The 19908-nt window shown below is 45.5% G+C and overlaps 1 protein-coding gene across 1 annotated transcript in view; it reads right to left on the bottom strand.

The window, feature by feature from the left end:
* The window catches only part of LRRN2 (leucine rich repeat neuronal 2), a 99294-nt gene extending 82301 nt beyond the window's left edge, over positions 1–16993 (bottom strand). The window contains exon 1 of the mRNA XM_074308922.1: positions 16541–16993. The gene's annotated coding sequence lies outside the window, so the exon portion shown is untranslated. The remainder of the gene's footprint in view (positions 1–16540) is intronic.
* Positions 16994–19908: the final 2915 nt, after the last annotated feature.

Genomic DNA, 19908 nt, shown 5'->3' on the forward strand with positions numbered 1-19908 from the left:
TCATTCCATCTGCTATACAACACAGTGAGCAGCATTTATAAGGGATTGTAAGAGAAAGGCAACTAGCATCGTGCCAGCTCATTATCACAGCCACGTGGACAACAATCTAGGTCTTCAGTTTTTCCCCCTATTAGAGATATATTTTTTAACCTGAGCACCTTGCAGATGAAATCATCTTCTCCACCTCCACCCTCCTCCCCATCCCCCCCCAATACACAACTACCTCCACCTTTTCCAGGGCAGTTTGGTCTCCAAGGTGACAGATGATATTAAAGAAAGAAGGTAAAAGGAGTTAGAATCTTTGTGGTGCTGTTTTGGGAGAAAGCAGCGGGAGAATAAACAGCTAAGGCTGCCAGTCTGGTGGTCTCCACTTTATTCTTCCTATGTGAGGCAATATAGCTGCCTTCTGCTCCAAGATAGACATCTGTCTGCTAGCAGGAAGGGATAGCCAGATCTCTCCCTGCTCCCTTTCTCCCTCCCACCTCTCCTAGTACAGCAGTACTCCAGGAGGGTCTTCCTGGTTTTATTTCTCTCCTGAGCATCAGGTGGCAGCTATTGCTTAGCATTAGGCACAGGTCCAGAAGATGATGCCCTCTGATGGAAGACTGCCTAGGTCACACACACACTACGGAAACTAGCAAACTACAGAAAAAAGCTGCTACCTTATTTCCATCTATCCCTGGCTCCTGTGGCTTTCCTGATGCACTGCTGGCTCTGCTTTCCCAGACAGGATACATTCTAATTTGTCCTCTGGCCTGGGGAGGAATATGGAAAGCTCTGCTGGCAAATGGAGAAGGGGTTCAGAGCATCTTCAGTGATGTTCCCTGACCAGGTTGGGATGTCTAGCTACCTACTCCCTTCACACCAGCTACAGCGCTCTTGACTCCACACTCATCCCCAGTCTGAGGGAGATGAAGGGACAACTTGGGGAGGGAGTAGAGGACATGGAAAAGAACTTATGAGATTTTGGTCTACCCTTCTACTCCCACTCCACCCCCAAATCTCCAAAGGTAAGATTTCATCTTGTTTCTCAGCATTTGCTCCAGACCTTTTGGGAGTGAAGATATTCCCTCCAGCTCTCAATGATCAATGTATGGATAAAGCACAGCAAACATTTAATGTGGTGTCATTTTCCCCCTTCTCCCATTCCTAACATCCAGCCTCCTTCAAAGTCATCTCCTCTCACCATCAGCTGCTGTGTATTCAAGTATGTCCCACTATTTTAATTCTGGCCCTTCTGATGCAGGCCAAAGCACCTAACACTGTGTCTTACCCATAGATGTTAATCAATAAATCTTTATTGAAAGGAAAGAATGAATGAAGGCCAATGTCTGATCAATGAATAAGAAAATCCCTCAATGGCTTCTTGAGGCTGATAGTTTTTCCTTTTTTGCATCATCCATTATTTGGTAAAGACCCCCACCAATGATTTCCTGATAGAGCACTCATCTGAGTTCAAATCCTACTTTTTGATGCTTATTAACTGTGTAACTTTGGGTAAATCACTTAATATTTCTCAGCCTTGCCTGTTTTCTTAAGTATAAAATAATAATAATGATGATAATGGTAATAGTCCCCATCTCATGATTGTGAGAATTAAATGAGATAATACATGTAAAGCATTTTGCAAACCTGTTCTGGTTATCCATTTGGAAAACAAAGTGTTGACCAAATCCAAAGGCGCTCTGAGACAGAGGCAAACTGCACAATGAAGGGAAGTCCTGTACAAGAAGACTTTAGCATGACACTGATGGTTTCTATGAGCCCCACTGCCCTAGGAGAAAAAAAGTTTAGGGGTTGAGTATCTACCAGAGAAAGGCGTCCCTTAGAACCGAGTGTCTTAAACTTTTTCCCTGAGAAATTTTTATGTGACCCCATGTACAAAGATATATGAAATAGTATACAAGAAAATTAGTTTCTTATTATAAATTATAATTTTGGAACCTCCACTATTATTTCAGTTATGAGAACCCATATGGGGTCACAGTGCACAACTTAAGAAGCTGCATCTTAGAACAAAGTAAGGTATGTTTGCTATTCTCTTTGTCTTTGACTTTCTCCAAGATCCAGCCTCCACTTCCCTCCCATGATGTTATATAGAGCAGATAATTTGCAGGGTTTGTCCAATTCTCCATTTTCATTGTGCTCCATTCTGCCTGGGCTGGCTGAATGAGTTGAATGCCTTCAGTGCCTTAAAAGGCAGACTGAGTTAGGACCCAAGGAGCAGAAGAGGGGGCTTCAGGTGGCTAGAAGTCAAGAATAAAGCTAGTTAAAGGCACATTTATGCCTCTGCCCTGCATTCTTGTCCACCTCACTCTAATTTCCTGAAGTATCCTCTCTATGCCCCTCTGCTGGGGACTCTTCCCACCTCCAGATTTTCAGCACTTTTAAACATATTATCTCCTTCCCTTGGAATGTATGCCCTTTGAAAGTAGAGACTGAATTGTTCCCTCATATCTTTTTTCTCCCAGTTCAAACATTTATTAAATGCCTACTATATTCAATGTTCTGGTAATACAAAAATGAAACAAGCGAGTCCCTGCTTTTAAGGAATTTATAAACTAAGGATTTCAGACAAAAGCTGCACAATAAACGTATATCATATAGAAAATGTCCAAAGAAACATGAAAGTGTGATTATTCCGATTATTCCTTATATCCTTATCCCAAGAATGCAGCACAGTACTTGGCACATAAAGAAAAAAAAAACATTAAAATGTTTTGCCAATCTCGTTTTGTCTGTTCATCCATCCATCCATCTATCCATCCATCCATCCATCCATCTATCTCTTCCTGGTGGCTACATCAAGGGAAGGCAGGGCCAAGGTGGAGAAAAGTTGTTTTATTTTCTGTAGTTAGTAAGAAGGTTAATGGGGGGATAGATGAGGGGTGGGAGGGAACTAGTAAGCTCCCTCTACTCTTGCCCCTCTCCTAAAGCTCAATACTCTTCCCACCCCCTGCCATCCGCCCTGATTCCCCATCTTGGGCTGCCAAGCTCTGCAAATCACCACACATGCCAATAAGTCATTAGAAACTGGAGCTGCAAATGTGGGGTTGCCATGGAGACCGACACTGGGAGCTGGCAAGCCCCAGCAGGCTGGGCCGGCGGGCTCAGGTGTGCAGTACCTAGAGCTGAGGCAGGCTACAGTGCCGTGCAAGGGAGAGATAAAGTGGAGCCCACCAGACTGCCAGCCTTATCTGTGGGCTGGCGCCAGGCAGAGTGGGCATGGGGGGATGCTGCCACCCCCCCTCTTCTGCGTCGTTCCTCCTTCCCCGCCTCTGCCCATCATCGGCTTGTTAGACTTGATAAATGTCAGCTCAGGCTCTGGGAGCCAGCGGGGGATGGGAAGGTGGCACGAAGCCCAAAGCCATCGTGCCAGCTTCTCTCCTGTCGCAGGGACCTCAGAGGAGGCTGTTTCCATAATGTCAGTCTATGCAATCCATTCTATACCTCTTCTGCAGAGGAAGCCTTGAGGATCGGTCTGGATGCCCACCCTGGGGGTGGGGAGAAGAGAGAATGGGATAAGACTGAAGAACAGTGAGTCCAAGAAGCAGAACTGGGCTCTAGGGGCATCTCAGGTGACGGTACCTTAATGGACCTTAGAGAGATGAGAAATCGGAAGGACAATGCACCAGGAGACAGTGGTACTAGGTTCTGTTCCTATCTCTGATACTAACTGGCCATGTGAACCTTGAGCAAGTAAGTTCTCCTGCTATGGCCTCAGTTTACTTATCTGTAAAATAACTGGGTCAGAAGAGATGATCCTTAAAGTTCTTTCAGATTCTTCCACTTGACTTCCTTGTCTTTTTCTCCTGAAGCTAACTCAGTAATCAGGGTCTTTGGTGGGAGCAGGGGATGACAAAGAAGTAAGAATACAGATTTAGGTTGTTCTGGTTGGGATGGAGAGGTGAGATAGGGATTTTATATGATCCAGAAAAGGATGATACAGGGCTTAGAGTCAGGAAGAACTGCCTTTGAATCTGCCTGGGGTGGTACTTACTTGTGTGATCCTGGGCAAGTCACTTAGCAACTCTGGTTCCCTAAGGAAGAACTAGGATGTCCCTCCCTGCTCTCAGTCTGTGATCTCATGATCTTGTATGTCTGTGCTTCATCTCGTGTGTGTGTGTGTGTGTGTGTGTGTGTGTGTGTGTGTGTGTGTGTGAGAGAGAGAGAGAGAGAGAGAGAGAGAGAGAGAGAGAGAGAGAGAGACAGAGACAGAGACAGAGACAGAGACAGAGAGAGAGAGAGAGAGAGAGAGAGAGAGAGAGAGAGAGAGAGAGAGAGAGAATGTGTGTGGGGGTGTATGAATATGTCTCTGTGTGTGAAAGTACATATGTGAGTGTGTGTCTGAGACAAAGTATATATGCATGTGAGTGTGTGAGACAGAACATGTGTATGTGAGTGTGTGTATATAAGAGAGAGAATGTGTATGAGAATATGTGTGCACGGGAATGTCTGTGTGAGAGTATATGTGACTGTGTGTGAGTGTGTGTGACTGTGTGAGAGCATATTGTGCCTCTGAGAGAGTATGTGTGAGAGGATATGTGTGTATGTGAGTGTGTGAGAGAGAGACTGTGTGTGGGAGAATATGTGTATGTGAGTGTGAGAATGTGTGAATTTTATATGTGTGACTATGAGAGCAAGAATGTGTCTGAGAGAATGTTTGTGTGAGAATGTATGGATATGTGTGGCAGAGAATATTTGTGTGTGTGTTTGTATGTGAGAAAGAGAGAGAGACAAGAGACAGAGAGAGAGAGAGAGAGAGAGAGAGAGAGAGAGAGAGAGAGAGAGAGAGAGAGAGAGAGAGAAGAGAGAGAGAGAGAGAAAGAGAGAGAGAGAGAGAGAGAGAGAGAGAGAGAGAGAGAGAGAGAGAGAGAGAGAGAGAGAGAGAGAGAGAAGGAGGAGGAGGAGGAGGAGGAGGAGGAGGAAGGAAAGGGAGAAAGGGAGAGAAAAAGCTGTTTCTCTGTTCAGACCAAGAATGCCCTCAGCCTAAGGATTGTCTCTGGATCCTCTTTTCCTCCAAAATCTCAGAGTGACTGACAGACTGGTAAATGCAGCAGATATTCCACCTTTTCCTCTCATGATTTGACATATATATATATATATATATATATATATATATATATATATATATATATATTCACACACACACAGAAGAAGAGGGGGTGGCAGAGTCCCCTGTGCCCATTCTGCCTAACACCAGCCCACAAATAAAGCTGCAGGTCTATATACATATAGTTTCATTTTATTTTCAAAGTCTTTCAGAGTAGGTGCTATTATTATCCTCATTTTTAAAGATTAGGAAACAGGTTAAATGACTTGCTCTTAAGCATGAGACAGGATTTGAACTCAAGACTTCCTGTCTCCAGGTCACTCTGTTCACTATGTCACATCTCAAATTCATGAAATTTTACCCAATCCTAATTTGGGACTTGGAAGAAGATACCCCTAAATTTGAAAAAGAAAAGATGAAATTTGATTGGGGTCTGGGGATAGTATCTTTACAAGTCTTTCCTTATGCATCATAACCATCTCTGCATAATATTACTTCACCACTCCTTTTCCTCCAAATGGGACCAATTGAGCACCCACTCTGGAGTCCTCTGTTCCTTATTGATGAACCTCAATTTTAAGCAAAAAGAACTCTAGCCATCTCCTTAACACCCTTGCCTCCCAATTTCTACCTCTTATATTCTGGAAACAATAATCAAATTAACACTGCTCTTTTTGGAAAGAACACACATCCTTATCTGTATATATTTGTTGCTGTCTCCCCATTAGATTGTGATGTCACTGAGAGCAAGGACTTTTTATATCCCCAGCACTTAGCATAGTGCCTGACACACAGTAGGCACTTAATAAATGCTTACTGAATGATTGATATGTGGCTCAATCATCTTATGACTTTGGTCACCATTGCTGTGATTTCCCTGTCCAAAGTTCTGCTCTCTGATCTCCGCTCTTCAAAACATATCATCTTTTTCAAAGTCTAATTCTAATATGAACATGAACTTCTTGAAGGGAGGTATTGTCTCAATTTTACATTCAACTCTCCAGAGCTTAGCATAGTGCCTGGTACATAGTAAGCACTTAGTAGATGCTCATTTAATTCATTCCTTCAGCCAGCATACTCTTAGTCTTGAATACAGAAGATGCTCTTAGCACCATTTTCCTGGAAAGTAGAAACAGACTGAGAAAAGACTGGAGATTTAGGTTCTATCCACAGTGCCAGTTATATGAACTGAAGCAAAGTAAGTTCTTTTCTATGGACTTTCTCTGATCCATATATGGATCAGCTAAAATAGAGAGGATATTCAGCCTGGAGAATGGAAGACTTATATGAGGCACAATTCTGTTCAAATATACGAAGGACTGTCACATGGAAGAGAAATTAGTTGACTTCTGCTTGGCCCTAAAGGGCAGAAAGAAAAGCAATGGATGATAACTATTGATTGACTAAGGCAAGGAAAGACATTTTCATCTTCATACAAGAAAAATATCCTAACAACAGAAGCAATGAATCAATAAACATTTACCAAGTCCCTACTATGTGCTAAGTGCTAGAGAAACAAAAATGGGAGATAAGACAGTCCCTGATCTCAAGGAGCTCACAATCTACTAGGATTGACCAAAAGTGGAAATGTCTGTTCCATGAAGTCACAGGATTATTGCTATGGAGTTGGGAGGGACTTCAAAGGTCATCTGGTCTAATCTTTTCATTTTACAGTTGAGGAAACTGAGGCACAAAGAAATGAACAAAGTCAACAGATAGGCAGATCCAGGATATAAACTTAGATGATTTTTTTCCAAATCCCATATTGCTAGTGAGTTGTCTATCACTGAAGGTGTTTAAGAGAAGGCTGGATGAGATGAGATCTCTCTGCTTGTGTCTGCTGCCTTCTCTATATAAGGCAAAATGAATTAAAGAAAAAGAAATGGGCTTTTTTCTGTACACTAAGAAAAGCCATGGGGACAATCAGCCCCTTTGCCTCCTGTCTGCTTGATGACTCAGATGTCCCAAGAGACCAATGCCATATCGTGCCCTCAGCTCAGCCAACTCCTAGGCACCTGTCTGGATCCAGAGGAAGGAAAGTGAGTGATCTGGAGCCAAAGGTGGCAAAGTCAGTCTGGTCTCTGAGTGAACCTCCCTAGCCCAGCCCCAGGGACAGCCCAAGTCTGTGAGTTGGAGTTGCCAGCACTGATTCCCCCATGGGAAGGAAGGGATTTGCCCTTCATGGGTGAAGGGGTCTATTCATTCTCAGTGAATTCATTTCTAGTTCATTTAAAATCGAACTGTCTGACTGGCCCTGGGACTTAATGGCCAAGGAGGAACTCTGTGGAAGTGACAGGAAAGGAGATAGGGTGAGAGAGAAGCAATATGGCTATTTGGCATCAAAATGCTTCCCCAGGGAACTCTGGAGGTCTGGAGCCCGAAGAGGTGAGCTTTGGCTCAAGGGGAGAGAGAGGCGTGGAGCAGACAGCAACCCATTAAGGCAGCAATAGAGATGGTCCTAAAGGAGAATTATGGAAATGATTAGAGTGCTAGAAAATGGGACTGAGGAAGAGAGGTTAAAAGAACAGGAATCATTTGATCTGGCAAAGAATCACGGGAGGGGTGGGGGTGGCATTTAATAAGCTCTCCAGGTCTCTGAAGGGTTATTCTACAAAGGGTGATGGCTGGCTCTCCAGCTCCACAGAGGGCAGAGCAAGACCTTCTATGACGCAGTCCCACCCAGTCTATCCAGCCTTAATCATTACAAATAATGTAACTGCCACTCACACATATGCTGCTTTAAGGCTGACAAAGCATTTTTTGCAAACATTATCTCATTTGATGCTTAAATTCCCTGGGTTCCCCAACAAGGACCCTCTGCTCTGCTACTCTCCTGATTGTTCCTCACATGGATCATACCCATGTTTCCCTCCAGCCTTTGTTCCTGCTCTTTCCTTACCTCAAGTACCCTTCTGGCTTTTCTTTGACTATCCAAGGCCCCCTTCAAGGTTTATGTCCTTCATGATGGTTTCTCTGATACTTTAACCCTCACTGATCTCTCCCTTCTCTGACTTCTGGGAACGTCTATACTATGTTATCCTATAATCATATGCATTATTTGGCTGCAGTCTCTCATAAGTAAAGAGTTTCTCTGTCCCAGCACTTCATAAATCCCTCAAGGACATGACCTATGACTTATAGTTCTGTATCCCCCCATAGCACTGATGCAGACAAAAAAATCATGGCTTTCTCTTTTGGAGGAACCCTCAAATTGGATTCTTCCTCAGAGTGTGGCTTTCAGAAGAATGTAAGCTGTTTGAGGGCAGGACTGCCCTGCATTTTTGTCTTTGTATCCTCAGCCCCTAACATAGTATCTAGTATGTAGCAAGTGCTTAAATAGTTGAAATGAATTGAGGAAATAACCTCATTTTCAAGGTCAGAGTGATTTTTTCTGTACATCACCAATATAGGAATTCATTTTATTTGGCTATTAAATCTTCACAACAGGTTTCCCCCCCCCTTTATATAGAAGTTGGGCCTGGGAGGACAGGTGGGAGAGAAAGAAGGCAGATTTTCATTTATTTAAAAAAATTTTAATTAAAGAGGATTTCAAAGATCTTAGAGAACAAGAGTCCTCAATCTCCATAGCACACCTGAGATGAATGAGGAAGCAGTCCTATTCAGAGGCAAAGGAACAAGCAATTATTAAGCATCTACTATATGGCAGGTGCAATGTTGAATTCTTTATAAGTATTTTATTTCATCCTCACAACAACTCTGGGAGATTAAATGCTATTAGTATTCCCATTTTACAATCAAGGAAACTGAGGCAAAGAGAGGCTAAGTGGTTAAGCTGAGGATCACTGAGCTAACAAGCATTTAAGGCTGGATTTGAACTCAGTTGGGAGTCTTGAGTTCTGGTCCACTGTATCAACTTGCTGCTTTAGCTCTCATCCAGTTCTAGGATTCTAGACTTTTCTCCTTGGTGGCAATGGACAAGATCCCACAGGGGTCGGTGGAGACCCAAACCCAGAGTGCCTTCTGATGATTAAATTATATGTACAGAAGCCAGAAGGGCTGAAAAACCCTCAATGGCTAACTCCAGCACTCCCTGGCATTGGACACCCCCCCCCCCATCGGTCACCCTCCTGTGAACATTCTCACCTCCTCCGCTCTTTTAGACCAAAGTTTTTCGCTTTTATCACTCCCCTCTGAAGGCTCATTTTGAGAGCCACTTTAAAGAAACATAACCTTTCCTGTTGGCTGCCTTTCTTCCCTCTTCCTCCTTTCTCTCCAACCCCCCCCCTTTTTTTTTGTCTTGAAAGCATCAGATTAGACAGACCTACTGTTCCTGTGGGACCTAAGGAAAAGCGAGATGCCTAACAATTTCTGCCCTTTTCTCTTCATAATATTCTTCCTGAAGGATCTGACTTTTGAGACATGTGTAAAAATGAAAAAATTCCACTTCTTTGCCCCAAGACAATGAGCCTGGTATTTTGTTGAGCCTGAAACCCAAAGTGACCCCCAACCCTTACAAATTTGTCCCCAAGTCATTTATCTGTATTTGGTCTCATGCTCTGAGAATGTGTCTGGTTTGTATGAACTTTCCCTCCTGATCTCAGTTTCTGTATATGTAGAAGGAAAAGGTTGGATGAGATGGTCTCTAATGCTAAAATCTATAACTTGATGATCTCTCACATGCCCCCAAAGGGGTTTGGGTAAGATAAGAGGAAAAATTCTCTCAACTAAGCTTGTAAATTTCTGGACTAGGTGACAGAAGGAATTTATAGCATCTTCCACTCCACAGACCTCCAAGGAGGAGAAAGACAATTATCTGCCTGTAAGGAGTAAGCTTCCTCCTGGAGAAGGGGAGAAGAGAGATGATGACCTTCAGATGGCCCTATCTCCTCAAGGACTCTAAGGCTCCGTCTGGAGCATAGTGGGGAGGATCTAAAATTCAGAATCAGTGCCTTAACTCCTATAGCACTAGAGAGTCAGGACTTGAGAGATATTTGTTCAGTGCCTTAACTCCTATGGCATTGTAGAATCAGGGCTTAAGAGATATTTGTTGTTGCCTTCAGTCATGTCAGTCATGTCCGACTTCGTGACCCCATTTAGGGATTTTCTTGGCAAAGATATCAGAGTAGTTTGCTATTTCCTCCTGCAACTGGTTTTACAGATGAGGAAACTGAGGTAAATGGGCTTAAGTGACTTGCCTGGGTTCACTCAACTAGTAGGTATCTGAGGCTGACTTTGAACTCAGATTTCCTGACTCTGGGCCAGGACCCTTCCACCCAATTCACCATGTAGCTCTCCACTAATCTCAACCTCCAGGAACTTGCTTCAAGCCTATTAAACTGGGGAGGGAGAAGAAAACCTCAAGTCCAAATTTAATTCAAAGAGCAAGCTTTCTAAATGGCTGCTTCTCTGCTGGGCCCTGTTGGAATGTCAGCAGCCAGTGGACAGGGGTTATGCTATGTCTGGCTTTGGTACAGTGCCCATTTGTTTTTTAAGCTGGTTAGAACATTATGCTAATGAGATCAAGGCCACAATTTCCATCCCTATAGGGACCAGGTTTGGTTTTGGATTTTTTTGCACAGATAAAAAACTGCTTCATGACCAAAGATCATACCCCCAGTCAGCCCATTAGTGTATGGATGGCTTAGGCCCACCCATCACTGCCATTGGGAAAAAAAACAAAACATCTCTAAGCTCACAACCTACTGATGGCAAATGGAAGGAGGAAAATATCATCAACAGTATATGAAAAACAATAGCTATGTCATTCATGGTGGGGCAGGTTGTGAGCACTCAGTTAATATTCCACAACTTTAATAATCTACGAGGAACAAAACAGAACCAAACAAGGAAGCAAGAAGCATGTATTAAATCCTTGCTGTTTACTAGGCACTGTGTTCATTGGTGGGGAAATAAAGCCAAGGCTAGAAGGATTCCAGCTCTCAGAAGGTCTGGTACACATTTTATTTGTTCTCTGTCATATTCTACCTCAAAGATAGGCTGTCTTTCACCCTTCTCTGCCTCCTCCCCCTTTTCTTTTTTGTTTCTCTGACTTTTTATTAAATCTTATTTCTTTATTTGCATTATTTGGCCCCTTACTTCCCCCCTCACACACTTCAGCTTTTCTCTTTCTATCTCTTCTTCAGTGGGGGCATAATGAGGAGAATACTGGGTCTGCAGCAGGAATTCAGATCTAGCTTCATACTAAGTTTGTGATCCTAAGTGAGTCACCTCTATCGCCTTAGTTTCCTCATCTGTAAAATGGGGACAATACTCCTGCCTCATGGGTTGCTGTAAAGGCAAAAGAAATAATATTCATAGAACACATAGTAGGAGCTTAATAAATGCATATTTCCTTCATTCTTCACTATTGTTTTTCTTTCCCTCCCCATTCCCTCAGCTTCTATTCCTTTATCTGTTTCTCTACTTTAGAATTAGGAAATCATAAACTCTCAGAGATGAAAAGGATCCTTAGAAGTTATTTAGTGTAACCTCTACATGAGTAAGGATCTCTTCCGTACAATGATTAGAGCACCAGACCCGAGTTCAAATCCAGCTTCCAACACTTACCACCTGTGTGATCCCGGGCAAGCCATTTAATTTCTGCCTAGCATGAGTTTTCTTAAGTGTAAAATGGAAATAATAATAATGGTAATAATAATAATACTCACCTCCCAGGTATTGTGAAGATAAAATAAAGTATTTGTAAAGTGCTTTGCAAATCTTAAAACACTTATATAAATGATAGTGATGATTAACTCTTGGGCCACTAGGTGGCAGAGTGGAAAAGGCACTGGACCTGGAATCAGGATGTCCTGAATTCAAATCCAGCCTCAGACATACACTAGCTGTGTGAACCTGGGCAAGTCACTTCACCCTGTTTCCCTGAATTTCCTCATTTGTAAAATGAACTGAAGAAGGAAATGGCGAACCACTCCAGTGTCGCTGGCCAAGAAAACCCCAAATGGGTTATGAAGAGCCAGACGTGACCAGACCACAAAAATGGTTAGGTTTCATGGTGTTCCAAACAGACACGCAGCTGCCAATTTAAGACTTCTAGCAATGGAGAACAACTCTACACTTACCCATTGGGGCAGTTTTTTCTTTCAGTGAAATCTGCCTCTCTGTACTCTCTCCCCTTCTCCTCCAAATCCTAATGTCTGAGAACAAACTAAACAAATCCCATTTCTTTTCCACAACCACTGGGATGGGGAAGGGTCTGAATCTCTTGTCTGTGTCAAACTGAAGGAGCTGGGGACATTTAGCCAAGAGAAGACTCAAAGGAGGATGTGAGGTAGCTGTCTTCAGTTAAGGACCATTCCAGGGCAAGGGGGATTAGACTTACTCAAACTAAGAGCAATGAAGCATATTTAGACTTGATGGCAGGAAAAACAATTAACTCTGTCCAAAAAAAAAAAATTAAAAGAAAAAAAAATTGGCTGCTGCCTCTGGAGATTAGCTTTTCCATCCTTGACAGTCTTCAAGCAGAAGCTGATGACTGCTTGTTAGGGAGGTTATAGTGGAGATTCCTTTCAGATCTGGGCTGGATTAGGTGGATTCCCAGGGTGGAGATGGGCAGTATCTATCGCCACCATCATTTTCACTAGTCTGGCTCCTGGGTTTCTGGGCCTTACTTGGTCTCTCCTTTTACCTTCTTGTTGGAGAAAGTTGGGGGCATAATACTGTCCCTTGTTCTGAGCTAGTGGGCAGGGGCATCCTCCATAGGTCCCTCTGGAAGTTAATGCCAGCATGGAGGAGGGGATTGTATGCAGGACATTGGGGTTCCCTTTGCCTATAAACAATACTGTGCCTGTACCAGGAAAAGCTATAGGTGAGTGAGTAAGTAACCTGCTTTTATTCCCAGGAGCATTAGTTAGTAAAACGCTGGAAGGAGAGGAACAGAACTGGGTATGCAAGCCTTAATCCATACTGCTAGAAGTGGCCTTTTTAAGTGATCTCTACTTCTAAAATGTCTCACAACAATTATTAAATTCTCTGATTCTGTTTGCACCTCTTCTCTCCCATTTATTGCATTTTCAATTGTATTTAGTTACCTACATATCCTTGTCTTCCTACTAGACCTTATGGTATGCAATAGGGCAGAAATCAAGCCTTATTTATCTTTTTGTCCACAGGGACCTCTTGCACACAGTGGGCCTGCATGATTTGATAAACTACTAAATGGTGCATGTTACCTACAAGTAAACATTGGCTTCTCTTGTCCACTATCTTCCCTACCTTGCCTCGCTCATAATTTACTCAGGTGTCAACCTCTCTAGGAACCTTCTCTGATTCCTAGGCAGCTGAAAGAACTTAGTCACTCAAATAAATATTTATTGAGTTCCTACAGTGTCCTATGAATATACTGGGTGCTCTGGAAGACACAGAAGAGAATAGCACACAGTCTTTGACCTTGAAGAGCTAAATCTGGGTGGCAAGGCTCACATAAGAAGAAATAAATAATTAAAAAAGTTAACTAATAACAGGAAACCGCAGCCATCACAAGGTAGCATGTTTCTTAAGTTCCAGATGACACCAAATACCATGAGTTCAGAGGAAAAAGCAATAGCTAAGGGCTGGAGGGAACAGGGTGGTTTTAGATAGAAGGTGTGGCTGGATGGCTACCAATTCTGGTGCATATCATACCCAGGCTCCATCCTAGCCAGACAAGCCACCCTCTGGACCAGCCCTCCTACACCTCTTACACCTCAGCCCTGTCTCCTCAGTTCTGGATCAAAAAACCTCCAGTGGAGTCTAAATTTTAAAATTAAATTTTTTTTAGAGTGAAAGAATCCTATAGTTCTTGCCTACCCTTCCCCTCCCCCCCAGTTCTGATTTTGAGAAAAAGAGGTAAAAAGACTGGCTCCTAGTTACCTAGTAGCAAAGCTTCTGAAGGGGACAATTTTTCTGAGATCTCTCAGGTTGCGCAGCGACTAGTCCCCTGTCAAAAAACAACCCAGATGTTGTAATGAGAACCATACTCTATCTTTTTTTCCAATGCTTTCTCTCTCCTTCTCTTGGGAGTCTTAAGAGGTTTATGGGCATAACTGGAGTTGCCCAGAAGCCCAGATACTGGCATGGAACTGCCTGGGAGAAGGAAGCAGATGGAAATAGGGGCAAAAAATGAATTTTTAAAAGCCAATGAATTGTGTTTGCTTTCAAATGAAGCAAGTTGCAGAGGCTGGAGGTAAGTAGCAGAGATGGAGCGGGAAGAGTTCAGGGAAATGCAGGGTCTTTCTAACAAAGGAGAGTCGGCAAAGTCAACAGTCAGGATGTTTGGGGAAGCATCATTTCCATGACTGGTCTGTGGTTCAAACTGCACTTTGCAGAAGAGACAGGATGAAGGGAACTCTGGAGCAGAGATAAAGTAAGTAAAGCTTCAGGGAAAGGGAAGAAGAGAGATATGAACCAGTGAGGTGGCAGGGAGAAAGGGAGAGAAAAGGCAAAGAATGGAGATGGGAGAAAGAGGACAGATCAGGAGACTGAGAAATGAAAGGCATTGTTTCCAACCTGAATGAACTTTATCCAAGCTGTGATCTGAGTTTTCTTATTCATTTAGGGTCCTCTTCAATCCATGGGGATAGAAAGGATGCAGAGACAGAGGTTTTCAGGGGCCCAAAGCTCAGTAATTCTTAATACTTAAGACACAGAGATCCAACCCCCCCATTTATGTCCTCAGAAGGATTATAGCTTCAAAGAACTAAACGCCCACCTCACTTGGCATCCTAGCCTAGGCTAAAGTCTCCTCCTCCAAGCCAGGAAATAGAGAAGTCCTTTCTCCTTCAGCAGTTAGCAGTTTTCTTCCAGGGGCTGACAGGCCTAAGACTTGCAAATGTCCAGAACTTGATGGTAGCTGGTCTGAAGCTCACTCCTGGGTTCTGCCAGCTGAGTCTTGTATTCCTGCTTCTGTTCCTCTCCCTCCATGTTTTTACTGATCAAGCCTCCTGGGCATGAAAGCAGGTCAGCTTACTCATTTGTGACTTTTCCTGGTACAGGCACAGTACTGCCCATAGGCAAAGGGAGCCCTAAGGCCCTGTGTACAGCCCCCCTCCCCAATGTGGGCATTAACTTCCAGAGGGACCTGTGAGAGTTGGCCTTTGCTCCTTAGTTCAGGATAAGGGGAGGCAAGAAGGGAGACTGAGCCTGGCACAGGACCCAGGAACCCGAGGAGTCCAGTGTGTGCAGACTATGAGGATGATGGTGGCGAGAGATGCTGTCCATCTCCATATTAGGAAAAGGTGGCAGTTACGCTGACCTGGCCCTTTGGGGTTCTCAGGTGGGGAGGTGTGCCCATCCACGTAAGGGACACATTCATCTCAGAGAAATGAGAGCTGTGCTCAGGTCCCCTTCCCCCCACTTTCCCGACCCTGCCAGCCACCCAATTAGAAGCTGCGTTGGCTCCAACAGATGGGAACTGCTGCGGCAGGCAGCCTGAGGAGCAGAGCATAAAGCCCAGCTGACAGTCTCCTTGCTTATTTTGGTCCAGGGAGGATGGGTAGCAGCAGAGGCAGAAGGAAGAATTGGGGTCACCGTCCACTCGGGCCCTGTCCCTTGGACTTTCCCACCCCCAGTACCTGGCTTCCTCCAGTCCAGCCTGAACCGGGGCTCCTCCCCACAGAACTAGCTCCTCTCCCTCCAGTGAGGAAGTCGGAAGACGCCCTCTCTCCTAGGGCAGATGGACCACCTGTAGCTGGCTTGCTTCCCATCTCCCTGGCGTCTGGGTGCAAGAATACCCAGCTCGGAGGTGGTGCTTTGCTGCTTGGCATCTGGCCTCTATGCCCTCCTGCAGAGGAAGGGCCTCTCCCAGGCCGTACACAGCGCATCTACCCCCATCCCACCCCACCTCCCGGGGCTGCCCCAGCCCGAAAGGGGACCCTCTCTCCGGGCAGCCCCGGGCGGATACCGACACACAGGCCGCTCTGCTCCTTCCACGGGCACTTGAGAACCAGGACAGACGCCTCCCAGTGTGGTCCATTTCGGCTGTTTCAAGCTCCCTCATTATTCCCCTAGTTCCCCCTTAATGTCTTCCGATGTCCAGATAGCCCTTTCCAACCAAGCAACAGTTTGTGGAGGTTCCAGACTCCAGAGGGTTAATTAATCCGCGAGAACAAGCGATCTCCCCCACCCACCCCCGGCGCAACCTCCTCGCCAAGCCCCCAGTCAATGTCTGTGCAGCCAGGAGGCTGCTTTCTATTCCTCTCCTGCCACCAGCCTCTCTTTTCCCTCTCCCCCTCCCCCTCCTCCCGAGCCATCCTTCCCTCCTCCCGGCATCAGCCCCAGCTGCCCGTCAGCCCCCCGTCCGCAGGGCCCGGACCCCAGAGGCTGAGGGCGCTCCCAGCTCCCGACCCCCGGGGTCTCGGCCGCCTCAGCCCCGAATCCGAGTGCTGCCGATCCCGCCCCGCTCCCCGGCTGCGCTTCCCTCGGCTAGCCCCAGCTGGAGCTGCAAGATGCCGAGCCCCCCGGCCGCCCCCCGCCGCGCCCTCGCCCAGCGGCGGCGGCGGCAGCAGCGCCCCAGCCCGGCGGACTCACCCTGGGAACGCCGCCGCGCTGGCCCGGGGCAGCGCCGTCATCCGCCCGTCTGCCGCCCGCCACGGGCACGCACGCACATCGGCTGCAGCCCGCAGCTCCAGGCTGGGATCGGGCTCCGCTCGGCGCCCCCGCCCCCACCCGCTTCGCATCCAGCCACGAGGACGGGGGGTGGTGGTCCCGGCCCCGGCGCGGGGACCGAGTTTGCTCGGGAGCAGGTCTGGGGGCGGGCTGGGGGAGGGAGGGAGAGCAGCGGCAGAACAACAACCCCCGCTCGTCCCGGCCGCCCGCTCCCCTCGCCCTCCTCGGGGCTTCCCGCTCCTCCCGGATCCCTCCAACCCGAGGGCTCGGCTCCTCCTTCGCACTCCTCGTCTGGAGGCAGGCGGGACGGAGACTGTGGCTCGCTCGCTCTGCTCGCGGCTCATTTGTAATTGCACGCAGCAGGCCCTCTGCGCTCCCCGCGCGCCCCCCGCCCCCCGCTTCCCCACCTCGCTCTCAACCTCCCCAGCCCCGCCGTCTCCCCTCCTCCCGGCCTGCGCGTTTCACCACCCACCGCCCGCACCGCCTCTGCCGTCTTAACTCCTCGGGTGCCAGAGCCCCCCAGCACACAGACACACACACACAGACACACACAGACACACAGACACAGACACACACACACACACACACACACACTGACACACAGACACACACACACACACACACACACGACAGATGGATGGTGATGGGTCGTGATGCTGCCAGTCAACATCTCACATACATTTATTAGGTGCCTACCCTGCTCTGGGAGCTGCAGATGCAAAGACCAAAAGAAGAACAGGTTTTGCCCTCAAGGAGCTTGCGTTGTCCAGTGAAAATCAATGGGCCTGCACAATAGTGTTCCGATGCTTCGAGGAGAGGGCAGCCCTGCAGACCCCTGGAGTAGTAATTAAACCTTATTTAGAAGACCCTTGAAAATTCTAAAAGCACCTTCTCCATAAGAATTTCCTGAAGTAGGCAAGTAAAATTATCTCCATTTAATAGAAATTAAAGGGGAGGGGGAGAGAGAGAGAGAGAGAGAGAGAGAGAGGAGAGAGAGAGAGAGAGAGAGAGAGAGAGAGAGAGAGAAGAGAGAGAGAGAGAGAGAGAGAGGAGAGAGAGAGAGAGAGAGAGAAAGAGAGGTGAGTTTCCCAGATATACATGCTATTGAAGCCAGATCCGAATTTAGACTAAATTTGTTTGAACTACTTTTGTTGTTGATGAAAGGCACTTTCCCCCAGTGAAAGAACCTGTCTGGATGATGGGCTTAGGGCCATAAATAGAATGGACCTTAAAAATCATCTAGTTCAACCTCAGCATGTCACAAATGAGGTCCCTGAGATCAAGAGAAGTAACTTGTCAACTTCACACAGGTAATAAGTAGCCAGAATACAAATCTTCAGGCAAGTCACCCTTCTTCCAGCAAATCACTTCTTAAGTCATTCAGTTATGTCCTACTCTTCATGACCCCATTTCAGATTTTCTTAGCAAAGATACTGCAGTAGTTTTGCCATTTTCCTTCCCCAGCTCATTTTACAGATGAGGAAACTGAGGCAAACAGGGTTAAGAGACTGTCCAGTATCACACAGCTATCAGGCTGTATTTGTACTGAGAAAGGTGAATTTTTCCCTGACTTGACTGATCCATTTGGCCACTTTGCTGCCCCCCATCCCTTTTTATGAGCTGCCACAAACCCCTAGAATCCAGAAAGGATTAAGCTGGTCAATGGAAAACTCAGGGCCCAACAGAGGAAGCCCAGAACCCTATATTATCATTGTTATTTTCACTCGAATATCAAAATAAACACCTTTGTTCTGCTTCCACTCTACTCTCCACCCTCCAGATCCTTCACATCACTGACTGAATAATCTTCCTTATGTATAGATCTAACCATCCCACTCTCTATTCAGTGCTTCCTTCTCCATTGCCTGCCCAGTAGGTATTCTCTCTCCCTGGCATTCTAGGCCCTCCTCCGTCTGGCAACGTACCCCCTTTCTAGCCTTATTTCATTGGACTTTCCTATGCACACACCATGCTCCGGTCAAACTAAACTTCGCTTTGTCCTCTGAAAGGGTCTTGCTCTTTCTCTCTGCCTTTGTTCAGACCATTCTTAGCAGAGTCACGGAGCTACTTTTGGTACACCTTCCCTATTCTTCTTTAACTGCTGAATCCCTTTCAATCCTTTAAAATACAATTCAAATGTTTTCTCCTTCATGAAGCTTTTCATTGTATTTCCAGCTGATAACTTTTCATAGCCCTGTGCTTACTGTCTCCAGTACATATATGAATTGTTTCTTGTTATAATAAACTATTGTAAATGGGTCATTAGGGCAGCTAGGTGGTACAGAAGGCATAATGCTGGGTCAGGAGTCAGGAAGGCCTGAGTTCAAATCCAGTCTTAGATACTTACTAGCTGTGTGATTCTGTCTCAGTTTTCTCCTCTGTAAAATGAGCTGGAGAAGGAAATAGCAAACCATGCCAGCATCGTTGTTAAGGATACTCAAAGTGCATTGGGAAGAGTTGGACAGATTGAAATCACTAAACAATGTATCATTCTCCTTACCAGGCTGTAAACCCCATAAAGTCAAGGGCCATGTCTTATTCAATTTTTGTCCTCACAACTCTCTCTGTATCTCCTTACCCTCCCTCTAAACCTGCCTAGAACTTAATAAATTATTGTCAAATTTATTAATTTTATAGTTATCCAGATGGGCAGATGGGAGGTAATGAGGATGGTGATCACAGAAATCGGAAGAAGGGGATTAATTAATGAACTTATTATATATTACCTAGTATTGCAGTTGTTTAGGTGTGTGTCATCTCTTCAACTAGTCTCTTCCCCTTGAAGGGGAAATTTATTTCTTTTATCACTTAGGATACCAAACACAGTGTTAGGAATATAGGGTCTAAGTAAATATTTGATGAGTGAGTGAATAAATGAATTAAAGAACGAAATAAGAGAGTGAAACATTTTCCAAGTCCCTGCCTCATCCCTCAGATTCCATAGGAATAGTGAAGGACCAGAAGAGAAAGTGGAGGCATACTCTCAAATAGTCTGAAATTCTGGAAAGCCATTCAGAGTCACATCCTCCTCCTGGGGGAAAAAGTAGACTCTATTGACCATGCTCTTCTAAGCTTTAAGGTAATTAAGTCTAGGATTTGATGGCTTGCTATGACATATCTGCCCCCAAATTCAACCTCCAGGTTCAGAAATGCAGTACTGAGATTATCTTCATGAACCATGTCTTTTACTAGGATAATAAAGAAGCCTCTCACCTGAGTCTCAGGAGAGAGAAACTGAGATTATACACACCAGCTATAGAAATGACTCTCAGTTCAAGTGCCAGATTAAC

Source organism: Sminthopsis crassicaudata, chromosome 4 (assembly GCF_048593235.1).
Source record: "Sminthopsis crassicaudata isolate SCR6 chromosome 4, ASM4859323v1, whole genome shotgun sequence".
Lineage (NCBI taxonomy): Eukaryota > Metazoa > Chordata > Mammalia > Dasyuromorphia > Dasyuridae > Sminthopsis > Sminthopsis crassicaudata.